Below are 24445 nucleotides of genomic sequence, written 5' to 3'. Positions count from 1 at the left end.
AATTGGAAAACAAGGATGTTTTTAAAAATTGGGTTAAATTGTTGAGTTACCTTCCAGAGGAAAAACGAACTGACCTGAAAGAGTTATTGATATCACATGGGCACGTTTGTGGATATAAATTGTGAAGTACTAAAATGGCTAAAGGTGATGTAGATGTGGGAAATGCTGTTCCAATTAAACAACATCCATATGGCCTTAACCCTTTAACATTGGCACAGGTTAACAAAGAGATTGAAAGTATGCTTATAAATGGCATACTTGAAATGGGTTGCAGCCAATGGAGCTTGCCCATAGTGATAGTACCTGAACCAGATGATGACCAACAGTTGTGTGTGGACTATCGAAATGTTAATGCAGTTAGAAGAACGGACTCTTATCCTATCCCATGTTTGGAGTATTTCATTAAGAAAGTGGGACAATCAGCTTTTATTTCCAAGCTGGATTTACTTAAAGGTTACTGGCAGGTACCTTTATCCGAAAGGATGAAGGAGACTCCAGATTGTATATACCAAATCAAAGTTATGCCATTTGGCATGAAAAACGACCCAGCCACATTTCAACTGTTAACTATCAATGTCATTTATGATTACTCAATTATGTGGTATACAGCGACGATCTGGTAATTTTCAGCCTGACATGCAAAGAACATTTGTAGCATCTGATGGAGTTACTCCATCGCCTTCAGGAGGCAAGTTTGGTGGTAAACCTAGCCAAAAGTGAATTTGGAAAAGCCGAAGTCACTTTCCTGGGCAACACAATCGGACAGGGCCCAATGATCCCACGGGATGTGAAAACAAAAGTTATTGGGGAGTTTCCAATACCCTCGACAAGAAGGGAAATAATACGATTTCTTGGCATGAGTGGATTCTACCGGAAATTTGTGCAAAATTTTCGCAGTGCGGTTGCTCCACTGACGCACTTGCTGAAGAAGCGTAGCAAATTTAAATGAACAGCGGAGTTTCAACAGGCATTTGACTGCCTGAAAGCTGTGATAACCAATGCTCCTGTGTTGGAGAATTACAAGGGGCTCTGTGATCAGATTGAACTAAATGATCTGACTTTAAAGAGAAATGCCGAGGCATAGAGAAATCGATGGATCGTGCAGAGACTTTCTTGTCCAGAGAGACTGTCAAGAAGGATTCCAGTTGGAGGAAGAAGAACTAAAAGGGACTATCTTATTATTAAATGTTTGCGTGTTTTGTTTTAAAAAAACATATATTCACTGTCCATATTTCTTAAAGGAAAGTGAAAAGGTGAAAAATGAAACCATGTTGAAGTTGATGGTTTATTTCTTTTCTTGGGGGAGGTGTCATGTACGAGTAAGAAATGTGTGTTTATCGAATAGCTGTAGTAGGTGTACCTTTATGAAATGGGTGTTTGTCAGATAGCTGCAGTGATGTCAGAGTGTGGGTGGAGCCTGGCTGTCTGTCTTACACTTTCGTTTTTGAGTAGGCAGCTACAGTATATTTTAGCTTTGTTTTGAGAGCTGAATAGCCGTAGGAAAAGCAACAGCTGTATAAGGATCTCTCTCTGCAATCTAAAGACTGTCTCCAGATCATTTGAGGATTTCAAAGTGATAACTGCTCTCAGCAGTGAATTTTAATCTGATCTCTGTGTTAAGAAAGGTCATTTGTCTTATGGATGTTGTAAGGAAAGATTAAGGGTTACTTATAGAGTACTGTATTCTTTGGGGTGAGGATTTTAGTTGATGGTTGCTAAGATGTTTATTGTGTGTGTTTAAAGATGTCAATGGGTTTCATAGAATAAACATTGTTCTTGTTTAAAAATACTCTTAGTTCTCTGTTGCACCACACCTGTAAAGTGGGCCCTTGAGCTCCCCACAACCACACTCTGTTAAAAGTTGTGGGTCAGATGAACTCCATGATACACTTTGGGGTTTTCTAAACACTGGTCCATAACACCGCTCCCCGAGGGCGACTAGTGGGATTTGCTGGAGGACAGCCTAAGGTTTTCTCCACTTACGCTGTAGGCAGCACATAACCGTTGCCCATACCAGCATTATGCCTGTACCGACAGTCATTCCTATTCGGATTACCTCCCACCTGTCTGTAAGTCGGTTTCCTGCTGCCCCGGGAACACGTATGTCCCACCAATGTTGTGTTCCGGAGAGTCCCACCTGAATGATGGTCTGGATAGCTGAGCCCACCTGGATCTTTCCTTATCTGATTTGTCGACTGCCCTGACATTCCCCTGAGCGAGCTCTGTTGCTCCGTGCATAGCCTATCGGATTGTGCTGCCTGGTGTCTTGTCCATGTAAAGTGAGTCATCCCACCAGGCCCCAAATAGGTAGCCTGATGTACGTCGGGGGAGGTGAAATTCCCTCAGTGTTAACGAGTCCGTTACCTGCAGACAGAAGCTGTGGCTGCTACCACATAGGAGGCCTCCCGCGATTATCCCCACCTCCGGCTGTGTGGGACCGACCTGTATGGGCTTAAAAGCTTCTTTCAGTGGCATAACATTGACCGTAACGTTGCTGTGGATTGACAAGGGTTCGAGAGTCCGACAGGTACACACTATGTAATGTGCCGAATCGGAACAGCATTCTGCGGTGCTCATATGTGCCAGGTCATTATGATGTGCTCGGTATCTTCTACATCCGGCCCGGTAAACCCAACCCTCCTGCACGGTTCCCAATGACTCAAACCTAGAGCTGTCCTTAAAGGTTCCCTTGGATGGGTTTTCCTGGGGGACTGCTAGATTAAACTTTATCCCTCCCTCAGTGGGTCCACCCCCTGGCCTGGTAACTACCAGTTTGTTCCTGTCCCTGTGGATGTGAAGGAGGTTTATTTTGTATAGGGGGGTGAATAAGTGCTGTGGGATTGTCCCGAACCTAAAGTCCTCTATGTCGGCCCAGATACTCTCAATTGAATCTCCTGCAAGAGTGTCACAGGCCCTTCCCTTTGCTTGTGCTTGAATGGTGTTAATTATACCCACAGATACCTTGTCCAGGACTCACAGAAGCTCTTCTCCCTGTAAATTTATGGAAGCCAGTGCATCCCATATACCCCATATTGTAGCCGTTTTCCGACGTCCGCGGCTACCCAGGAGGCATAACTGTTTGTCTCCGCGAGCTGCACCGAGTTCAGGACCGAGTTTGCACAACCAAATAATCCTCCGATGTCCCGTAAAGTGCTCCTTTCACCTCGCCTGTGTACCCTAGATTCTGGGGTTATTTTATTGTGGGACTGAAAACAGGCTGAGAAGATACACATAGGCCAGGAACAGAAACTGTCTCATGAAACCCTGGCTGGAATCGATACTGACCATCTGCAAAAGCACCCAAGTCAAGGCACAGACCTGTTACTGTTACATGGACTTCATGATTACCCATTCCAAGTCTATGAATATGTAACAAACTTCCAGACACAGGTGATTAGCTTTGCAGCAGGACAAAAACAGACAAAAGAAGCCATCAGACTCCATAATGAGCTGATGGCTGGTCAGACAAGGGGGGTTTCAGAGGAGAATGGGTCTTGATTTTTTTTTAAAATAATTTTTATTAAGGTTTTCACAAAATATAAACAACAAAACAATATTAACAGAATAACCATGGTAAAAACCGAAGAACAACACCACCCCCTACAAAAGCAACTACTAAATCGAAAACAAAAAAAGCTACATCCAACAAACCCATGAACACACTTCTCTCTCCCACCAAACCCAATCCCCCCCCACCCTGCCCCCGGTTGCTGCTGCTGCCGGCCTATTTCCCTACCGTTCCGCCAGGAAGTCCAGGAAAGGCTGCCACCGCCTAAAGAACCCTGTACTGATCCTCTCAGAGCAAATCTGACAATGGGTCTTGATTGAATCACCATGGATAAACGGCAATATCCTGTCTTTCCCATTACCAAGTTGGGGTCTGGCTAGGACAATGGCCGGTGGTGGGTGTATACCAATGACTCAATCCTAGCTCACCAGTATAAAGAAAGGAACATCGAACAGATCTTCAGCGATAATCTGGGAGTCCCCCAGGCACCAATCACCACAAGAGGAAAGGACCCTGGGTTTGGAACCCAGAGAAGGCATCCAGATGGAGTGGCCGTAGCCTGTCAGCCTCCGTTACTAAGTGTGGGCAAAACCCAAAGCTCAGCTGTGAGCCTGAGTCGTATTTTTTTGAGTTGTGAATAAAATTGCGCTAAACTGTGAATCTGTTTTCATAGAATCATAGAATTTACAGTGCAGAAGGAGGCCATTTGGCCCATCGGGTCTGGGTTGGCTTGGCCATTGGAAATAGCATCCTACCCAAGCCCACACTATCTCCATAACCCAGTAGCCCCACCTACCCTTTTTGGCACCGAGGGCAATTTAGCATGGCCAATCCACCTAACATACACATCTTTGGACTGTGGGTGAAACCGGAGCACCCGGAGGAAACCCACGCAGACACAGGGAGAACGTGCAGACTCCGCACAGACAGTGACCCAAGCCGGGAATCGTACCCGGGACCCTGGAGCTGTGAGCAACTGTGCTAACCACTGTGCTACCGTGCTCCCTTCAGCGATAACCTGGGAGTTCCCCAGGCACAACCATCGCAAGAAGAAAGGAAAAAAGCAAATTACTACAGATGCTGGAATCTGAAATCAAAGAGCTCCCTGAGTTTCGAACCCAGAGAAGACATCCACAGTGAGTGAGCGAAGCCCGCCAGCCTCCTTTACTATAGGCGGGTAAAATGATGGCAGAGGGCAGGAATTGAGAGGATGGGGGAATATGTTTATAAAAGGGAGCTTTCCTAGCTTGAGGCAGCTGGAGGAGAAATTTGGATTGGCGAGGGGAAACAAATTTGGGTACCTGCAGGTGCGGGACTTCCTCCGTAGACAGGTCTCAATCTTCCTGCTCCTAACACCAAGGGAGATTCAGGATAGGGTCGTTTCAAGTGTGAGGGTGGGAGAAGGGAAGGGCTCCGACATCTATAAGGAGGTCATGGGGTCAGAGGACACGCAGACTGAGGAGCTGAAGCGCAAATGGGAGGAGGGGTTAGGAGGAGAGATAGAGGATGGTCTCTGGGCGGATGCGTTGAGCAGAATCAACGCATCCACAATATGTGCCAGGCTCTGCCTGATACAGTTCAAGGTCATTCATTGGGTTCACATGACAGTGGCCCGGATGAGCAGGTTCTTTGGAGTAGAAGACAGGTGTGCAAAGTGTGCAGGGGGCCAGCGAATCATGTCCACATGTTCTGTACATGCCCAAAGCTCAGGGGATTCTGGCAGGGGTTTGCAGACGTCATGTGCACGGTGTTAAAAACAAAGGTGGCACGGAGTCCGGAGGTGGCGATTTTCGGGGTGTTGGAAGATCCGGGAATCCAGGAGGAGTAGAGGCAGACGTTCTGGACTTTGCTTCCCTGGTAGCCCGGAGACAGATACTATTAGCTTGGAGGGATTCAAAGCCCCCAAAGTCGAAGACCTGGCTATCGGCCAGCTTTCTCTGTCAGGAGAAAATCAAGTTCGCCTTGAGAGGGTCACTGTTGGGGTTCGCCCGGAGGTGGCAACTGTTCGTTGACTTGTTTGCAGAAAATTAATCGTCAACAGAAGGGTGGGTGGGTTAGTTTAGCTTAGAGTAGGGGGTTCATAAAGGTGGGACCTGCAAGGGAGGTAACTGGCTTTTTTTTTGCACTATGTTTATAGACTTATGTATATTGTTTATTTTGTTGTTGTTGTAAAACCAAAAAATACCTCAATAAAATGTTTATTAAGTTTTTTAAAATGAGATAGACCGATTTTTGTAAATCAAAGATATTAAGGGATATGGGCCAAAGGCAGGAATATGGAGTTCGGTCACAGATAAGCCATGATCTCATTGAATAGTGGTACAGGCTCCAGGAGCTGAATGGCCTGCTACATTCCTAAAAATTGTAAATCTCCATCACACACACTCTCCCTCCATTCTCACTCTGCTGCATCTAATATTCACCCTCCCAATTCTCCTGAAGGTGCTGAATCAGGCTGATTGACAGATCCATGCTCACTGCTTTATAATAATAATAATCTTTATTGTCACATGTAGGCTTACATTAACATTGTAATAAGGTTACTGTAAAAATCCCCGAGTCGCCACATGCCGGCGCCTGTTCGGGTACACAGAGGGAGAATTCAGAATGTCCAAATCACTGAGGGGCTGGTTTAGCACAGGGCTAAAAAGTTGGCTTGTAAATCAGAACAAGGCCAGCAGCGCGGGTTCAAATCCCATACCAGCCTTTCCGAACAGGTGCTGCAATGTGGCGACTAGGGGCTTTTCACAGTAACCTCATTTGAAGCCTACTTGTGACAATAAGCGATTTTCATTTCATTTTTCATTTCACCTAACAGCAAGTCTTTCGGGACTTGTGGGAGGAAACCAGAGCACCGGGAGGAAACGCACACAGGCACGGGGAGAATATGCAGACTCCGTACAGACAGTGACCCAAGCCAAAAATCGAACCTGGGACCCTGGAGCTGTGAAGCAACATCGCTAACCACTGTGCTACCATGTGCTTCATGACAGAATAAATAGGAGCTGCATTTGGCCCATCAAGCCTGCTCAACCATTTGTTGAGATAATTGACCCCTCTACCTCAGCACCATTTTCCCAGGTTATAACCCGACAGGAGGCAAAGGGATCTGCAACCTCAGATTCCCTCAGGCCTCACCTGAGTACAATCTACCTGGATGAGGTGGGCAGAGCTACCCTCTTAACCCAGGGGCCTTTGTGACATAAACACCTCAGCCCAAGTGTGGGTCAGGGACAGGAGACCCTTCAGGCGACCGCCGGGCCAGGCACATTGGAACCACCCAGGGGTTCGGTCCAAAAGCCTGGTCCCACTGTCTATGCGACGTCTGCACGTTCTCCCCATGTCAAGCTGAGGGAGCAAAGGATGTTAATGTCTTTCAGAGAGAGAGAACTGGGCCAACTTTTCCAGAGTCTACACCCTCCCTAGATTCACTTCCTTTCCCTTCAGTTGCTGCAAGTGACCAATTGAAGGTGAGAATGAGAAAAGAAATGGAAAGGGGGAGAAAAGAAAGTGTTTTACTCCCAGATGTTGGAGACAGGAAGAGGTTTCACTCTGTGTGAAGCTCAATTTTCATTCACACAAAGCCCGCGCTTTGATTGGCTGGAGGACCAGAGTCCTTCCAGTCCTCCAAGTCTTTCCATTGGTCAATTCGTCAGCCGGAAGGTCAGGGGTGGGCGCTCCGCCGCAGTTGTGCAGCCCCGGGCCGGGGTCAGGGGAAGGTCACTGACTGGGTTGTTTCCCCGTCAGACTCGCAGCACCGACCGGCGGCACCGAGCAGTGAGTCCCGAGGCTCTCGGCAGCTTGACCAGGCCGCACGGAAAGAGCTGAAGAGGCTCCCTGTCGGAAGGGAAGCCGCGCCCCTCCCGCCAGACACCCGCAAATGTCAATATTTTTATTACTTTTGTTTTCACCATTTTTCAAACAATGAAAGCAGCAGAAAAACTGGCGGGAAATGGGCCCAGAGAACAAGAGATATTGCCGCAGAAATACAAGACATTGAGAATACATTCAGAACAGGATCTCTGAGGGAGCAGAGCCTCCAGATCAAATGGCAGCAATTCAACAACCAGTCAACATGTTGACATAGTGAGTGGGGAAAGAGGGGTCGATTCTAGACAAACAGGAGGGTAACAATGCAGCTCACACACCCCAAAGTATTAGAACCAAAGAACATAGAAAAGTACAGCACAGGAACAGGCCCTTCGGCCCTCCAAGCCTGTGCCGACCATGCTGCCCGTCTAAACTAAAATCTTCCACACTTCCGGGGTCCGTATCCGTCTATTCCCATCATATTCTGTATTTGTCAAGATGCCCCTTAAATATCACTACCGTCCCTGCTTCCCCCACCTCCTCTGGCAGCGAGTTCCAGGCACCCACTACCCTCTGTGTAAAAAAACTTGCCTTGTACATCTCCTCTAAACCTTGGGAAAAAGTCTCTGATTATCCACTCTGTCTATGCCCCTCATAATTTTGTAGACCTCTTTCAGTTCGCCCGTCAACCTCCGCTATTCCAGTGAGAACAAACTGAGTTTATTCAACCTCTCCTCAGAGCTAATGCCCTCTACGCCAGGCAATGTGCTGGTAAATCTCCTCTGCACCCTCACTAAAGCCTTCACATCCTTCTGGTAGTGTGGTGACCAGAATTGAAAACTATACTCCAAGTGTGGCCTAACTAAGGTTCCATGCAGCTGCAAAATTTTTATACTCAATGCCTCGGCCAATGAAGGCAAGCATTCCGTATGCCTTCTTGACTTCCTTCTCCACCTGTGTTGGTAACTCCTGAATGACCCTCTTATGCACTGAACTGATCTATGCATCTTCCCTACTGTTGTTAGCACTATACTCTGTTTGCTTCACACAACGTCTATGTATTTACATTGTGTATTTATTATACGTCCTCTGTTTTTTAATAAATAATCTCTCTGGACTGTCTGCAGAACAATACTTTTCACTGTACTTCGGTACACGTGACAATAAATATAAACCTAATCTATATTACATAATTTGTATTAAGTCCTTGTCCTCTATCGACTATTAATTTTTTTCAGGAGTTCTGGCAAGTTTTTTTTAAATGTTTTTATTCTCCATTTTCACATTTTCCTTCAAAATTTACAGCCCACCCACAAACAGTGAACGGTAACAAATACAAAATCAATCCCCTTAACAATAACAACAATCCCATCCTCCCACCACCCCAAACAACGGCCCACCTGTCAATATATGCATCCAATAAAACAAACCCTCCCACGGTGGAAACAAAAAACAAAGGAGAAAAAGAAAAAGGAGTCCGGTCACCATAGAGTCCACTCCCCCACTTTCTCCTAATCTTGTTAAATGTTTCTTTAAATATTCTCCACTGATCTTCAGTTGTTTGACCCATTAACAGATCTCCCCAGTTTACCGTGGACAGTCTCCGTCTCATCCCGTTAAAGTCAGCCTTACCCAAGTCTAAAATTCTACTGTCTGGAACATGCTTTTCACTTTCAAACACTACACTGAATTCAATCATGTTGTGATGACTATTTGATCAATGTTTGTGCAGTTAGGCTACCAACTGAATTAGGGTTATTACTCATAATTAAATCTTTTTTCAAATAAATTTAGAGTAACCCAATACTTTTCTTTCCCCATTTAAGGGGAAATTTAGCATGGCCAATTGACCTACCCTGCACATCTATTTGGGTTGTGGGGGTGAGACCCACGCAGACATGGGGAGAATGTGCAAACTTCACACAGACAGTGACCTGGGGCGGGATCGAACTCGGATCCTCGGTGTCGTGAAGCAGCAGTGCTAACCACTGCACCACCGTGCTGGCCCTTATAACTAAATCTAATATTGCCTGTCCCCTTGTTACATCTGGAACATATTGCTGCAGGAAACTGTCCCAGACACATTCCAGAAATTCACTCCCTTTCTGACAGGTGCTTGTCTGCCTCCCAATCTGTGTGTCAGTTATAATCCCCCATTAATACTACTCTGCCTTTGCTACACACTTGCTTAATTTCTGCCTTTATACAATTCTAGCACCTCAGAACTGCCACCAGGGGGCTCGATACTCAACATCCATTACAGTTTTAGATTGTTTTCTTCCTCCGTTCCACTCCTATGGTCTCCACTGGATGCTTTCCCCTCATTGTTTCCTCCCTCACCATTGAGGTGATAGTATTTCTGATCAGTAAGGCTGATTCACCCCCTCTGCCATAGCCTCTGTCCCTCCTGTAAACTTTATAACCGGGATATTTAGTTCCCAGTCCTGACCATCCTGCTGCCAAGTCTCTGTAATAGCGACAACATCATAATCTTCAACTTGCATTTACGACTGCAGCTCGTCTAGTTTATTCCTTACACTTCGTGCATTTGTCAATAGAACTCTTAATCAGGCTGTTCCCCCTGACCGCTCCCTCAGCACTGCTTGTTTGTTATTTGCTTGTTTGTTATTTGCTTGGTTGTTATTTGCTTGTTTGTTATTTGCTTGTTTGATATTTGCTTATTTGTTATTCACTTGTTTGTTATTTGCTTGTTTGTTATTTTTCACTTTTGCTTTAACCAGTATACTATTTGTAGTGTTGCCATTAGCTGTAGTTCCTGACGTTAGGTTCCTGACTACCTCCCTGTTTATCCTTTCCGTGTGGACACTGATCCCAGATCGGTTCAGGTGGAGACCGTCCCAACGGTACAGATCCCTCCTGTCCCAACACTGATGCCAGTGCCCCATGAAATGGAACCCCTCTTTCCCACACCACTCCTTTAGCCACGTGTTTACTTCCCTAATTTTCTCATCTCTATACCAAATTGCACATGGCTCAGGGAATAATCCAGGGATTATAACCCTTGGGACCTGTTTTTTAATTTTGTTCCTAGTTCCTGATTTTCCCCAAACAGGTCCTCTTTCCGAGTTTTGCTAATGTTGTTTGTCCCTACGTGGACCCCAACAACTGGATCGTCCCCCTCCCTCTCCAATATCCTTTCAAGCCGGTTAGAGATGCCCCTCACCCTGGCACCGGGCAGGCAACATACCCTGTGGGACTCTCGGTCCTGCTTCCAAAGGATGTTATCAGTTCCCCTAATTATAGAATCCCCGACAACTACCACTTCCTCCCCCCGCTTGAATAGCCTCCTGTACCAGGGTGCAATGGTCAGCTAGCTCATCCTTCCTACAGTCACTGCTCCGATACCCTGCCCCTCCGAGTCCGCTTCCTGGAGACTCGGCTGCGAATGCCCGAGATGAGGTTTTTATACTATCAGCTCCAATACTAAATCCCCGGGGTAAGGTTTTTATACGCACAGTTCCGGTACTCTGCCCTTCCGAGTCCGCTCCCTGGAGACTCGGACGTGAATCCCCAAGATAAGGTTTTGTTACTGTTTGCTCAGATACTCCGCACCTCTGAGTCCCATGCCTGGAGACTAGGCCGTGAATCCCCGAGGTCAGGTTGTTATACTTACTGCTCCAATACTCCATCCCTCCCTGGAGACTAGGTGTGGGGAATAGGTATTGGAGACGAGGTATTGGGGAATGAGAGCGGAAAAAGTGTTATACGGAAACTAGAATTGTTTGTTCTGAATTTCTATCCGATACTGAGTTGACTTTGTAAACTCCTTCTGCAGGATATTACAAGAGGAGGAATTACAGACAGGAATCTCAATCGTCACGTCTCGATCTGACAGAGACACTTGATTCCTTGGGACCTGAGTATCGTCGGCCTTTGAATCCAGAAGAATTAATGTTTCTGGATCTGTCGGCATCAAAACATTTAACCATCAGTGTGACTGGAAAAGCACCGAGACACACACACCCGAGTGAGAGTGTCCCAGAGCACTGACTGTGGAAAGAGCTTTAACCAGTACACAGCCTGAAAAAAACATCACACCATTCACAGCGCGGAGAGACCTTACACTTGTGTGTGTGGACGAGGCTTCAGCTGATTGTCCAACCTGGAGAAACACGAGGACACCCAAAACATGGAGAAACCATGGAAATGTGGAGACTGTGGGAAGGGATTCAGAGCCCCATCAGAGCTGGAGATTCATCGACGCAGTCACACTGGGGAGAGGCCGTTCACCTGTGTGTGTGGGAAGGGATTCACTCAATTGTCTCACCAGCAGTCACACCAGCGAATTCACACTGGGGAGAGGCCGTTCAACTGCTCCCAGTGTGGGAAGGGATTCAATCGGTTATATGCCCTGCGGATACACCAGCGAGTTCACACTGGGGAGAAGCCATTCACCTGCTCTCAGTGTGGGAAGGGATTCACTCAAATCTCCAGCCTGATGTCACACCAGCGAGTTCACACTGGGGAGAAGCTGTTCACCTGCTTACAGTGTGGGAAGAGATTTAGACAGTTATCCAGTCTGAAGTCACATCAGCGAGGTCACACTGGAGAGTGGCCATTCACCTGCTCTCAGTGTGGGAAGGGATTCAGTCAGTTGTCCACCCTGCGGATCCATCAGCGAGTTCACACTGGGGAGAAGCCATTCACCTGCTCTCAGTGTGGGAAAAAATTTGGACATTTATCCAGCCTGAAGAAACACCAGCGAGTTCACACTGGGGAGAGGCCATTCACCTGCTCTCAGTGTGGGAAGGGATTCAGATATTCATCCAACCTGCAGAAACACCAGCGAGTTCACACTGAGGAGAAGCCATTCACCTGCTCTCAATGTGGGAAAGGATTCAATCAGTTAACCTACCTGCGGACACACCAGCGACGTCACACTGGGGAGAGGCCGTTCACCTGTTCTTGGTGTGGGATGCGATTCACTCACTTATCTAGTCTGAAGATACACCAGCAAGTTCACACTGGGGAGAGGCCATTCACCTGCTCTGTGTGTGAGAAAGGATTCACTCGGTTGTCTAACCTGAAGACACACCAGCGTGTTCACACTGGGGAGAAGCCGTTCACCTGCTCTGTGTGTGAGAAAGGATTCACTCGGTTATCTAACCTTCAGTCACACCAGCGGGTTCACACTGGGGAGAGGCCATTCACCTGCTCTGTGTGTGAGAAAGGATTCACTCGGTTATCTAATCTGAAGACACATCAGCAAGTTCACACTGGCGAGAAGCCGTTCACCTGCTCTCAGTGTGGGAAGAGATTCATTCACTTATCTAGTCTGAAGAAGCACCAGAGAGACCACACAGTGGAGAGGCCATTCACCTGCTCTGTGTGTGAGAAAGGATTCACTCGATTATCTGACCTGAAGACACACCAGCGAGTTCACACTGGCGAGAAGCCATTCACCTGCTCTCAGTGTGGGATGCGATTCACTCGCTTATCTAGTCTGAAGGCGCACCAGCGAGATCATACTGGGGAGAGGCCATTCACCTGTTCTGTGTGTAAGAAAGGATTCACTCGCTTATCTATTCTGAAGAGACACCAGCGGGTTCACACTGGGGAGAAGCCATTCACCTGCTCTCAGTGTGGGAAGGGATTCAGTGATTCATCCAACCTGCAGACACACCAGCGAGTTCACACTGGGGAGAGGCCATTCACCTGCTCTCGGTGTGGCAAGGGATTCACTCAGTCATCCAACCTGCAGAGTCACCAGCGAGTTCACACTGGGTAGAGGCCAGTCACCTCCTCTTAATGTGGGAAGGCAAAGCATGATTCATTGCATCTGCTGAGACACCAATAAATTGGCCAGTGATTACAGGGATTGGATTCTGCTGTTATTGTTCCTGCTCAGTTACATCCAGCACTGCAGTTTGTTCATTCTGTCAGTTGGTCAATGGGGAGGGTCCGAGGGTTACTTTCTGCTGGACTGGCCGGTCTCACGACTTTGCCTCCAGTGGGCTGATTCTCTTTGTCTTGTTGAGAATACCTGGTTTCAAATTTCATAAGGATCACAGAATAAAAGGATGTTTCGCAAGTGAGAAGATATTCAGTTTGCATTTCTGTTTGGATCCCCCCAAATCCTGCCACATTGCCATGAAGATGGGCCGTGATGGTTACATGGATTTCTTTGTTTAATTTATCTGGGTGTTGCTCACAGAAGAACGCCATCAGGGTATGGGGGGCAAGTTGTCTAAGGTGGACTGGGAAACTGATGGGAGACATAGAATAGCTAATATTTAAGGAATTATTACATATTTACCAGGGGCTCTCGCTCTCTCTCTATTGAGTTTTTTGTGGTATACAGAAGAAGGATCAGTGTGTACATACGTACACGGTTGTTCTTTTTCTCGCATTATTCACAGTGGTGGTTGTGGTTTCCTGTTTTTCGTTCCCCACTGTTTATTTTTTTTTCCGGCTGTTGCCCTGACCCACCCCCTCTTTTTCTCTTTTCCTGACCCCCTGCCCCTGTTTCTCAGCTTCTTTTGTTGGACATGGTTGGGTTCCATGTCTCCCTGCCCCCCTCTCATTCCCCTATCCCACAACCCCCCACCTTCCTTACTGCGTCATGACTGCCTTCTCCTGTTCTTTGTCTTCTAAGCTGTTGGCTACAAACAGGTCTCGGAACAACCAAGTGAACGGCTCCCACGGTTTGTGGAATCCTCTTCCGACCTCGGATGGCAAACTTTTGCTTGGCCCTTCCGAATTTTATTAACTATTACTGGGCGGCCACATATCGATGGTTAGTGTTGAAGTCAGATTTAGAAAGAAGATTTTAGATAAAGGTACCCTGGCTTAGATGCCTGTATCAGAGGCAATTTGTAGGAATAGATAGTGTATAAACAATGCTTGTGATTTTATAACCTGAGAATTACTAATATCAGAAAGGACACAGAATGGCTGTTAGCTGAGCTAGCCACATTGCTGAACAATCATTAGTTGGGTTGCTTGCAAACTGGTACAAATAACATCATTTAATGACAGACAGCAGAGTTAGTCAGGGAGGCAGGAATGATTGATATCAAGGAATTGAATGTGAAACATACATGGGGAGTTTTTAGGGAGGATTTTATCAGCACTGATAACAGCTCCACAGGACAAAGAGCAGAATGTATCCTCACCAGCTCAAGGTCTCCAGGTGCAGGCAGGAGACATAACTTTAAGTTAGTTTTGAGTGACTTCTTCATGAAGTTAGGGGTTGGTAAGACACCAACCCACTTTACGTAATGTCAAATTTAATTGGATATATATCTAATATATGTAATCTATAATCAGTATTGGACAAGGTCTGGCCGGAATGGGCTATGCAGCTGTTTTGAAAAATATAAGAATGGATGTTTTCCTTTGTTCAGTTGAGAGATGGTCTGGGACTGTAACAGACGCCATCTCCCCGCCGGCGAAATAAAGTGTTTGGTGCGAGAACCAGTAACCCTGGGCATTGAGTGATTTCTTCGAGATTCTCTCCCGCTAACAGTTAGGAAGTGGGGGAGGGGTCGGTGTTGGAACGAGTGGAGGCAGCATCTTGTAAAGGTACGAGTATGGAGACTTTACTAACGGCGCCTCCGCCGTTCTCGCCGGCTCGGTACTCCACAAGCCCAGTGGTAGTGGCAGCCCTGAGGGTGTGGGGGCAATGGAGGCAGCACATGAGACTGGAGGGGGCGTCGGTGTGGTCACCGATCTGTGGCAATCACTGTTTTATTCCGGGAGGATTGGTCGGAGGCTTTAGAAAATGGCAGCGGGCAGGGATTGAGAGATTTGGTGATCTCTTCATTGAGGAGGGTTTCCCGAGCCTGGAGACACTCGAGGAGGAGTTTGAGTTGCTGGGTGGGAACGGGTTCAGCGGGGGGGGGAATGGGAGGCTTAGCGGGGGGGGGGAATGGGAGGCTCGGCGGGGGGGGGGAATGGGAGGCTCGGCAGGGGTGGGGGAATGGGAGGCTCAGCCGGGGGGGGGAAATGGGAGGCTCAGCCGGGGGGGGGGAAATGGGAGGCTCGGCAGGGGTGGGGGAATGGGAGGCTCAGCGGGGGGGGGGGGGGGGGGGGGGGGAATGGGAGGCTCGGCCGGGGGGGGGAAATGGGAGGCTCGGCAGGGGTGGGGGAATGGGAGGCTCGGCGGGGGGGGGGGAATGGGAGGCTCGGCGGGGGGGGGGGGGAATGGGAGGCTCGGCAGGGGTGGGGGGAATGGAGGCTCGGCGGGGGGGGGGAATGGGAGGCTCGGCAGGGGTGGGGGGATGGGAGGCTCAGCGGTGGGGGGAATGGGAGGCTCAGCGGGGGGGGATGGGAGGCTTAGCGGGGGGGAGAATGGGAGGCTCGGCGGGGGGGGGGGGGGAATGGGAGGCTCGGCGGGGGGGGGGAATGGGAGGCTCGGCGGGGGGGAATGGGAGGCTCGGCAGTGTAAAATAAGGACGGGGAATCGAATATACGGGTAGTTAGCAGCTCGGGCGGGGTGAGTAATTGGGAATTTCATGGTGATGTTGTTGTGGGTGTCGGTCTGCTCGTTTGTTTAGAATGTTAAATTGTTGAACTGTGAAAATTACAAATGCATCAATAAAATGTTTTCAAAAAAGGAAGAGGAACCTGAGCAGTACATTCATTTTGATCGTCTGCACCCTCCCCGCCAGGGTGAGTGGGAATGTGCAGGTCCTGTTATACTTCCTCCGTCAGGCTGGTCAGGTTCCACTTGTGGATCCCTGTCCAGTGATGAGCAATTTGGATCCCCAGGTAGTGGAATTTGTGCCGGGCCTGTTTAAACGGCAGCCACTCCAGCTCTGCTCCTCCCCCTTGCAGGTTCACCGGGAAGATCCCGCTTTTGCTCAGGTTAATTTTGTCGCCCAAATAGGTTCCAAACTCTTTCAAAAGCCCCATAATTCCTCCCATGCTGCTTTGCGGGTCTGAGATGTAGACGAGCAGATCATCTGCATGGAGCAAAGCTCTGTGTCTCCTCTCTGGATCCCTTTCCACTTCTTTGCCACCCTCAGCGCGATCTCTTGTGGTTTGATCGCCAGGGAGAACAGCAGCGGGGATAACGGTCATCCCTGCCTTGTGCCTCTGTGCGGCTGGAAGTATTTAGAGCTGGTGGGGGCGTTATACAGGGGGTTTCATCCAGGCAGTGAACCCTGTTCCAAGCCCAAACCGCTCCAGTGGTTGTGTTGTACTGTTCTGTGTTCTGTGTTCAGTACCTCTATGAGGTACTTACACTCAACTCTGTCAAAGGTCTTTTCTCTGTCCAGGGAGACGATCACCTCAGGTTGTCTCTCCACGGATGGGGTCATGATCACGTTCAGCAGGCGCCTGAAGTACATATTTTTAAGCTCCCTATGTCCTCTTCACAATTTACTTTCCTGCCTATCTTTGTATCATTGGAACATAGGACAGGAGTTGGCCATTCAGCCCATCGAGCCTGCTCCACCATTCAATATGATCATGGCTGATCATCCACTTCAATGCCTCCCCCCCCCAACACTATCCCAATATCCCTTTGTGTTATTGGTATTTAGAAATCTGTCAGTCTCAGCTTTAAACACACTCAGTGACTGAGCTCCCACAGCCCTCTGGGGTAGAGAATCCCAAAGATTCACAACTTGTGGATCAAACCATTGCCCCGTTCTTTTCTCATATCCCTGTCGACTTATTTTCCTCAAGTGATCATCCAATCTTTTGGAAATATTCCATTATCTCTGCTTCTACTCCCATCGTAGGAAGTGGCTTCCAGGTATTTCCCACTTCCTTCAAATACAAACGAGTCTCAGAGAGCACAGAAAGGCCATCCCGCCCATCGTTCCCATGCTAGCTCTTTCAGTCTAATTAGTCCCATCGCTCGGCAAGTTTATTTTCCCACAGAACCTGTCCAGTTCCCTTGTGAAAGTTACAGTTGAATTTACTTCCTGGGACTTCCGGTGGCTGTGATGGAGCAGTAAGCCACACATTTGGGAGCTCCCGTTTTAAAGAGATTTTTCGGCTCTTTTGAGAGCCCAAAACGGAAATTTTTCGACATCTCCCGTTGGGGGAAGGTGTGCTGAACGACTTTCCCTGCAGTCCATGCCTCGAACTCGGAGTGGAAAGGGGGAAAAAACAGCAGCAGCTCCTCAGAAAAAACGGGGGAAGGGATCCAAGATGGCCGCCGACAGAGCTCCAGAGGAATGGAGACTCTGGGCCCAGAAACAACAAACTGATCTCCTGCGCTGCTTTAAAGAATTCAAGGATGAAGTACTGAGCTCTCTGCAGGAAACGAACAGAAGGCTGTCAGAGATTCAGTCCACCCAGGGTGCTGCCATCAAGAAGTTGCAGATGCAGGCCATTGAACGAGAGGAGGAGGCCGTGGTCCTCGTGAGTAAGGTGGAGGGGCACGAAGCACTCCACAAGAAGTGGCAGGAACGCTTCGAGGAGCTGGATCACCGCATGAGGCGGAAAAACCTGCGGATCTTGGGCCTTGCGGAGGGGCTAGAGGGATCGGACCTGACAGCCTATGTGGCTGTAATGCTGAATTCGCTAGTGGGGGCCGGGTCTCTCCGTCTGCCCTTGGAGCTGGAGGGAGCGCACAGGGTGCTGGCCAGGAGGCCCAAGGAAGACGAACCCCCGCGTGCGGTGCTGGTGAGGTTCCACCGGTTCAGTGATCGGGAGTGCGTGCTGCGCTGGGCCAAGAAGGTGAAGAGCAGCAATTGGGAGAATGGGGTAGTGCGGATCTACCAGGACTGGAGTGCGGAGGTGGCTAAGCGGCGGTCCGGATTTAATCGGACGAAAGAGGTGCTTTATAGAAAAAAGATAAAGTTCGGAATGTTGCAGCCCGCGCGCCTGTGGGTAACTTATTTGGACCGGCACCATTATTTTTCGATTCCCCGGAGGAGGCGTGGGCCTTCGTGCGGACGGAGAAACTGGACTTGAACTAGGGGTTGGGGGTTGCGAGGTCGGCTGTAAGATATTAGTGCTGGATTCTGCTGTTGCTGTGTTCTCTTTTTCTTCTGTTTTTTTCTTCTTGTTTTAGTACTTTTGCAATTTTGATATGGTTATTTACGGAGGGGTTGTTCTGCTATGTTTTTGTTTTTGTGCTGTGGGGCATTGTTTGGGCTGTGTATCTTGAGGGGAGGGTCGGGGGGGGTATGTTGTATTCTATGTCGGAGTGGGGGTATGGAGGGGGGCTGATATTTGGGAGCTGCGTCAGAAAGGTGTGGTGGGGCAGGGCAAAAGCGCAGGGCTTTCCTCTGGTTTCCCGCGCTGCGGGGCTGGGGGGCGGAGACGGTGACGGGGGAGGTGGGGCCTTAACTGGTTCTTCCCCACGCTGGAGCGGTGCCAGGAGGAGGGATAGATTGGGGGATGATCCCACTTCGGGAGGGGTCGGGCTATTGGCGGGAGTTTCCGGGGTCAGCAGAAGTTAGCTGACCCACGGAAGTACAATGGAGGACGGTTCGCGGCTGGAAGGGTTCCTAGCCTGGGGGGGAAGGGAGGGGGGGGAAAGGGGAATACCGGGTTGCTGCTGGTAGGGTCAAGAAGGAGCTGGTGGGGGCTGGGGGGACAGAGGTGAGGGGTTGTCGCTATGGGGACGGGGTCGAGCAGGGGGTGCTGGCCTGGGGCGGGCAGTCGACGGGCTATGGCTAGCCGACGGGGGAGGGGGACGGGACGCCCTCTGATCCGGTTGGTCACCTGGAATGTGAGAGGGTTGAATGGGCCGGTGAAGCGGTCGAGGGTACTGGCTCACCCGAAGGGGCTAAAGGCGGATGTGGCAATGCTTCAGGAGACCCACCTGAGGGTGGCGGACCAGGTCCGCCTGAGGAAGGGATGGGTGGGGCAGGTTTTCCACTCGGGGTTGGATGTGAGGAACCGTCGAGTGGCGATTCTGGTGGGGAAAAATGTGTTGTTTGAGGCATCGGAGGTGGTGGCGGATAAGGGGGGTAGGTATGTGATGGTTAGGGGCAGGCTACAAGGAGAGAAGGTGGTACTGGCTAGTGTGTATGCCCCAAATTGGGACGATGCGGGCTTTTTGAGGCGTATGTTGGGACGGATCCCGGATCTGGAGGCGGGAGGTCTGATCATAGGGGGGGACTTTAATACGGTGTTGGATCCTTCACTGGATCGGTCCAGCTCTAGGATGGGTAGGAGGCCGGCGGCGGCCAAGGTACTGAGAGGGTTTATGGATCAGATGGGTGGAGTGGATCCATGGAGGCTTGTGAGGCCGAGGGCACGCGAGTACTCTTTCTTCTCCCACGTACATAGGGTCTACTCTCGGATAGATTTCTTCGTGGTGAGTAGGGGACTGATTCCGAGAGTGGAGGAGGCCGAGTATTCGGCCATTGCAATCTCCGACCACGCTCCGCATTGGATGGAGTTGGAGATGGGGGAGGTGCGGGACCAGCGCCCGTTGTGGCGGTTGGATGTGGGGTTGTTGGTGGAGGAGGAGGTGTGTAGGAGGGTCCGGGCAAGTATTGAGGGGTACCTTGAGGTGAATGATACGGGGGAGGTTCAGGTGGGGATGGTCTGGGAAGCCCTGAAGGCAGTAATTCGTGGGGAGCTGATATCCATCCGGGCACACAGGGAGAGGAGTGAGAGGGATAGACTGGTGGGAAAGATGCTGGAGGTGGACAGGAAGTATGCAGAGGCACCAGAGGAGGGACTGTTGGGGGAGAGGCGCAGCCTGCAGGCTAAATTTGATTTGCTGACCACTAGAAAGGCGGAGGCACAGTGGAGGAAGGCACAAGGGGCAGTGTACGAACATGGTGAAAAGGCGAGTAGGATGCTGGCTCATCAGCTCCGTAAGCGGGATGCGGCTAAGGAGATTGCTGGAGTGAGAGACAAGAGTGGGAATGTGGTGCGGAAGGGGGTAGAAGTGAATGAGGTCTTCAAGGACTTTTACGGGGAACTGTACCGGTCGGAGCCAACGGGGGAGAGGAGGGGAATGGAGAGGTTCCTTGACAGGCTTTCTTTCCCGAAGGTGCAGGAGGAGAAGGTGGAGGGGCTGGGTGCGCCGATTGAGCTGGAGGAGCTAGTTAAGGCTGATCGGGCAGATGCAGTCAGGGAAGGCACCGGGGCCGGATGGGTTCCCGGTGGAATTTTATAAAAAGTTTGTGGACCTAGTGGGCCCCTTGCTGGTGCGGACACTCAACGAAGCGTGGGAAGGGGGGACTTTGCCCCCGACGATGTCACGGGCGCTGATCTCGTTAATTTTAAAGAAGGACAAGGACCCCCAGCAGTGTGGTTCATACAGGCCCATATCTCTCCTCAACGTGGATGCTAAGGTGCTGGCAAAAATCCTGGCCACCAGGATAGAGGACTGTGTGCCAGGGGTTGTGCATGAGGACCAGACAGGTTTTGTGAAGGGAAGGCAGCTGAACACGAATGTGCGGAGATTGCTGAATGTCATTATGATGCCGGCGATTGAGGGGGAGGCAGAGATAGTGGTGGCGCTGGATGCGGAGAAGGCCTTCGATAGAGTGGAGTGGGGGTACCTATGGGAGGTGTTGGGGAGGTTTGGATTTGGTGAAGGGTTCATTAGATGGGTAAGGCTGCTATATGAGGCCCCGATGGCGTGTGTGGCCACGAATAGGAGGAGGTCAGAGTACTTCCGGCTTTACCGAGGGACCAGGCAGGGTTGCCCCTTGCCCCCCTTGTTTGCACTGGCAATCGAGCCGCTGCCGATGGCATTGAGAGATTCAGAGAGGTGGAGAGGCTTGGTGCGCGGTGGAGAGGAACATGGGGTGTTGTTGTATGCCGACGACCTGTTACTGTATGTGGCGGACCCGGTGGGAGGGATGCCGGGAGTGATGGAGTTACTAGCCGAGTTTGGGACCTTTCTCAGGTTATAAATTAAACTTAGGCAAGAGCGAGGTGTTTGTGGTGCACCCTGGAGACCAGGAGGAAGGAATTGGTAGGCTCCCGCTTAGGCGGGCAGGGGAGAGCTTTAGGTACCTGGGGGTGCAAGTGGCCAGGGACTGGGGGACTCTCCACAAGCATAACTTTACCAGACTGGTAGATCAGATGGAGGAGGAGTTCAGGAGGTGGGACATGCTGCCATTGTCGTTGGCGGGGAGGGTGCAGTCCGTCAAAATGACAGTGCTTCCGAGGTTCTTGTTCCTTTTTCAGTGCCTGCCCATATTTATCCCCAGGGCCTTCTTTAGGAGAGTGACCGGCAGTATTCTGAGCTTTCTGTGGGCACATGGGACTCCGAGAGTGAGGAGGGTGTTCCTGGAGCGAGGAAGGGTTAGAGGCAGGCTGGCGCTGCCCAACCTTCTGGGGTACTATTGGGCAGCCAATGTGTCAATGGTGCGTAAATGGGTGATGGAGGGGGGAGGGGCGGCATGGAAAAGAATGGAGATGCCGTCATGTAGAGGTACGAGCCTGGGTGCCATGGTAACGGCGCCGTTGCCGCTCTCCCCTAAGAGTTTTACCACGAGCCCGGTGGTGGCGGCGACCCTAAGAATCTGGGGACAGTGGAGACGGCATCGGGGGGAAACAGGGGGCTCGATGGGGGCTCCACTGGGTGGCAACCATCGGTTCATCCCGGGGAACACGGATGGGGGATTTAGGGGGGGTGGCAAAGGGCGGGCATCAGCAAATCGAGGGACCTGTTTATTGGCGGGAGGTTTGCGGGCCTGGGGGAACTGGAAGATAAATTTGGCCTTCCCCAGGGGAACATGTTCAGATACCTGCAGGTAAAGGCGTTTGCTAGACGACAGGTAGAGGGATTCCCTTTGCTGCCCTCGCAGGGGACGATGGACAGAGTGCTTTCGGGGGTGTGGGTAGGAGAGGGGAAGGTGTCTGACATCTATAAGGTAATGCAGGAGGTGGAGGAGTCGTCAGTGGAGGAGCTGAAGGCTAAATGGGAGGAGGAACTCGGGGAGCAGATAGAGGACGGGACTTGGGCGGAGGCCTTGGAGAGAGTCAACTCTTCCTCCTCATGTGCGAGGCTTAGTCTCATCCAATTTAAGGTGCTGCACCGGGCCCACATGTCCGGGACTAGGATGAGTAGGTTCTTCGGGGGTGAGGACAGGTGCACCAGATGTTCGGGGAGTCCTGCGAACCACGCCCATATGTTCTGGGCATGCCCAGCACTGGAAGAATTCTGGAAGGGGGTGGCGGGGACGGTGTCGAGGGTGGTTGGATCCAGGGTCAAACCAGGGTGGGGACTCGCGATTTTTGGAGTTACGGTAGAGCCGGGAGTGCAGGAGGCGAAAGAGGCCGGTGTCCTGGCCTTTGCGTCCCTAGTAGCCCGTCGAAGGATTCTGTTACAATGGAAGGATGCAAGGCCCCCAAGCATGGAGACCTGGATCAGTGACATGGCGGGATTTATAAAATTGGAAAAGGTCAAATTTGCCCTGAGAGGATCAATACAAGGGTTCTATAAACGATGGCAGCCTTTTCTGGACTTCCTGACTCAGAGATAGGTAACTGGGTCAATAGCAGCGGCAACCCGGGGGGGGGGGGGGGGGGGGTGCATTATTGTAGTGTTTATTCTGTAACTTTATAGTGTGTTAATTTGCGTTGTTGTTAAAATGCTGGGTTGTTCATGGGGATGGGGCGAATGTATATGATTGTTAATATTATCGTTATTTTCGGTATTTTACTAAGGTGCGTCAATGTTGTATAAAATCAAAATTTCTCAATAAAAATGATTTAAAAAAAAAAAAAGAATTTACTTCCTGCACCGTTGTCAGGCAGTGAATCCCAACAGCTCGTTCTGTTTTAAATCTAATAATTTCATGATATACTGGGTTTGGATTTTCACACGGTATTTGAAATGGAGAGAATATCAATCCTCAGTCTTTGAGTGATCTTCATGAATGGGCAGAGTGTGATATACCCAAGTTTTCAGTGCCAAGGTGCTATCCGGCAGTGCCAAGGTACCTATGTTCCGGGGGAAGGCCAGGGGTCCACCCTGACCACTCCAGGGCCTCCAATGGCCCGGGAGACCCCTCGGGTGCCGTGATGCCTGGTCCATGTCTGTGTGGACCAGTAACACTCGGCACCCGTGTGACCGCTTGCTGGGGAGCCGGTTAGATCACCGGCGGCTATTAGAGGGTCCTTCCGTTAATGGGATGGATATTGGCCTTCATTGGCACTCGACCTCGCCAACGGGTGTGGGCTGGTTAGGTCGGAAACTGATTAGCGCTTGGCGTGGTTCCCAATTCCGGACTCTCCAGCGGACTAACCGGCTCACCTGGATCAATATGGCCATTAGATCACGGCTTCAGTTTTATTTGCTGTAAAAATGTAAACACTTAATTTCTATGTATGTAAAAAATGCAATGAGGATAAATGTACCGGCAAGAGAGACCTTCAAGCTCTGATTAGCCTCAACATTTGAAACTGTATGAATAAGGGATTGTATAGAATTAGATAAAGGGATAGTATGAAACATTTCTATTGTATTCCTGTCTGAGATAATGAGAGAAAGTGGTGTCAGTAATTGGGGATCCAATTAAATGAATCCAGTGACCAAATTGACCAATGGTCATGTTGCAACAGACCCAACTCTGACGTGAGGTAATGGTCACTTTGGGGATAAAAGTAGACGTTCTGAAGGTCTTCCTTGCTGGCCAAGTACTGAAGATTCCCGAGGCCGCGTTCCAAGGAAATTACTGTCAAAGATGGAGCCAGACTCCCGAGGCTGAATTCCACAAGAATTACTGTCAAAGAAGGAGCCAGAGAGGGTTACGCTGCTACAGACTGATCACCCGCATGAAGTTGGAAAAGTCAATGGGCTGGATTCTCCGATCACCGTGTTTGGCGATTAGGCGGAGAATCGGCTTTTCCGGTGGAATCGGGGGCGGCGGCATTTTTGCGATTCTCCGGCCACTCAAAAACGGTGAAACTTGAAGAGGTCATCTGAGACCCTCCCCAGATACTGCACCCCCGATGGTCCGAGTCCCCGACGGCACCACTCGCCTGTGCTCACACGTTCGGGGACTTCGCGTGGCAGCGGCGGACTGAGTCCAGCGCTGCCACAGTCACGGGGGGAAGGGTAGCTGCTCCGCTGCCATGGGGGGCTTCGTGGGAGTGGGGGGACTGGCGGGGGTGGCGAGGCTGGTTACAGGGGGGCGGTTTTTGGCAGGTGTGGTCCGCGTGTGGCCGACGCCATGTTGCACAGCGCGGCAGCTGCCATGCACATGCGGAGCCAAGGACTCGGCC

General features: G+C 50.2%; 1 protein-coding gene and 1 pseudogene across 1 annotated transcript in view; one reads left to right on the top strand and one right to left on the bottom strand.

The window, feature by feature from the left end:
* The window catches only part of LOC119952149 (oocyte zinc finger protein XlCOF6-like), a 67987-nt gene that overhangs the window by 15680 nt on the left and 27862 nt on the right, over positions 1–24445 (bottom strand). The gene's annotated exons all lie outside the window — the stretch shown is intronic.
* LOC119952366 lies at positions 11469–13088 on the top strand (annotated as a pseudogene).

Source organism: Scyliorhinus canicula, chromosome 17, assembly GCF_902713615.1.
Source record: "Scyliorhinus canicula chromosome 17, sScyCan1.1, whole genome shotgun sequence".
Classification (NCBI taxonomy): domain Eukaryota; kingdom Metazoa; phylum Chordata; class Chondrichthyes; order Carcharhiniformes; family Scyliorhinidae; genus Scyliorhinus; species Scyliorhinus canicula.
Note: the sequence above shows the minus strand (reverse complement) of the source record. Positions and strands in the feature narration are given on the sequence as shown.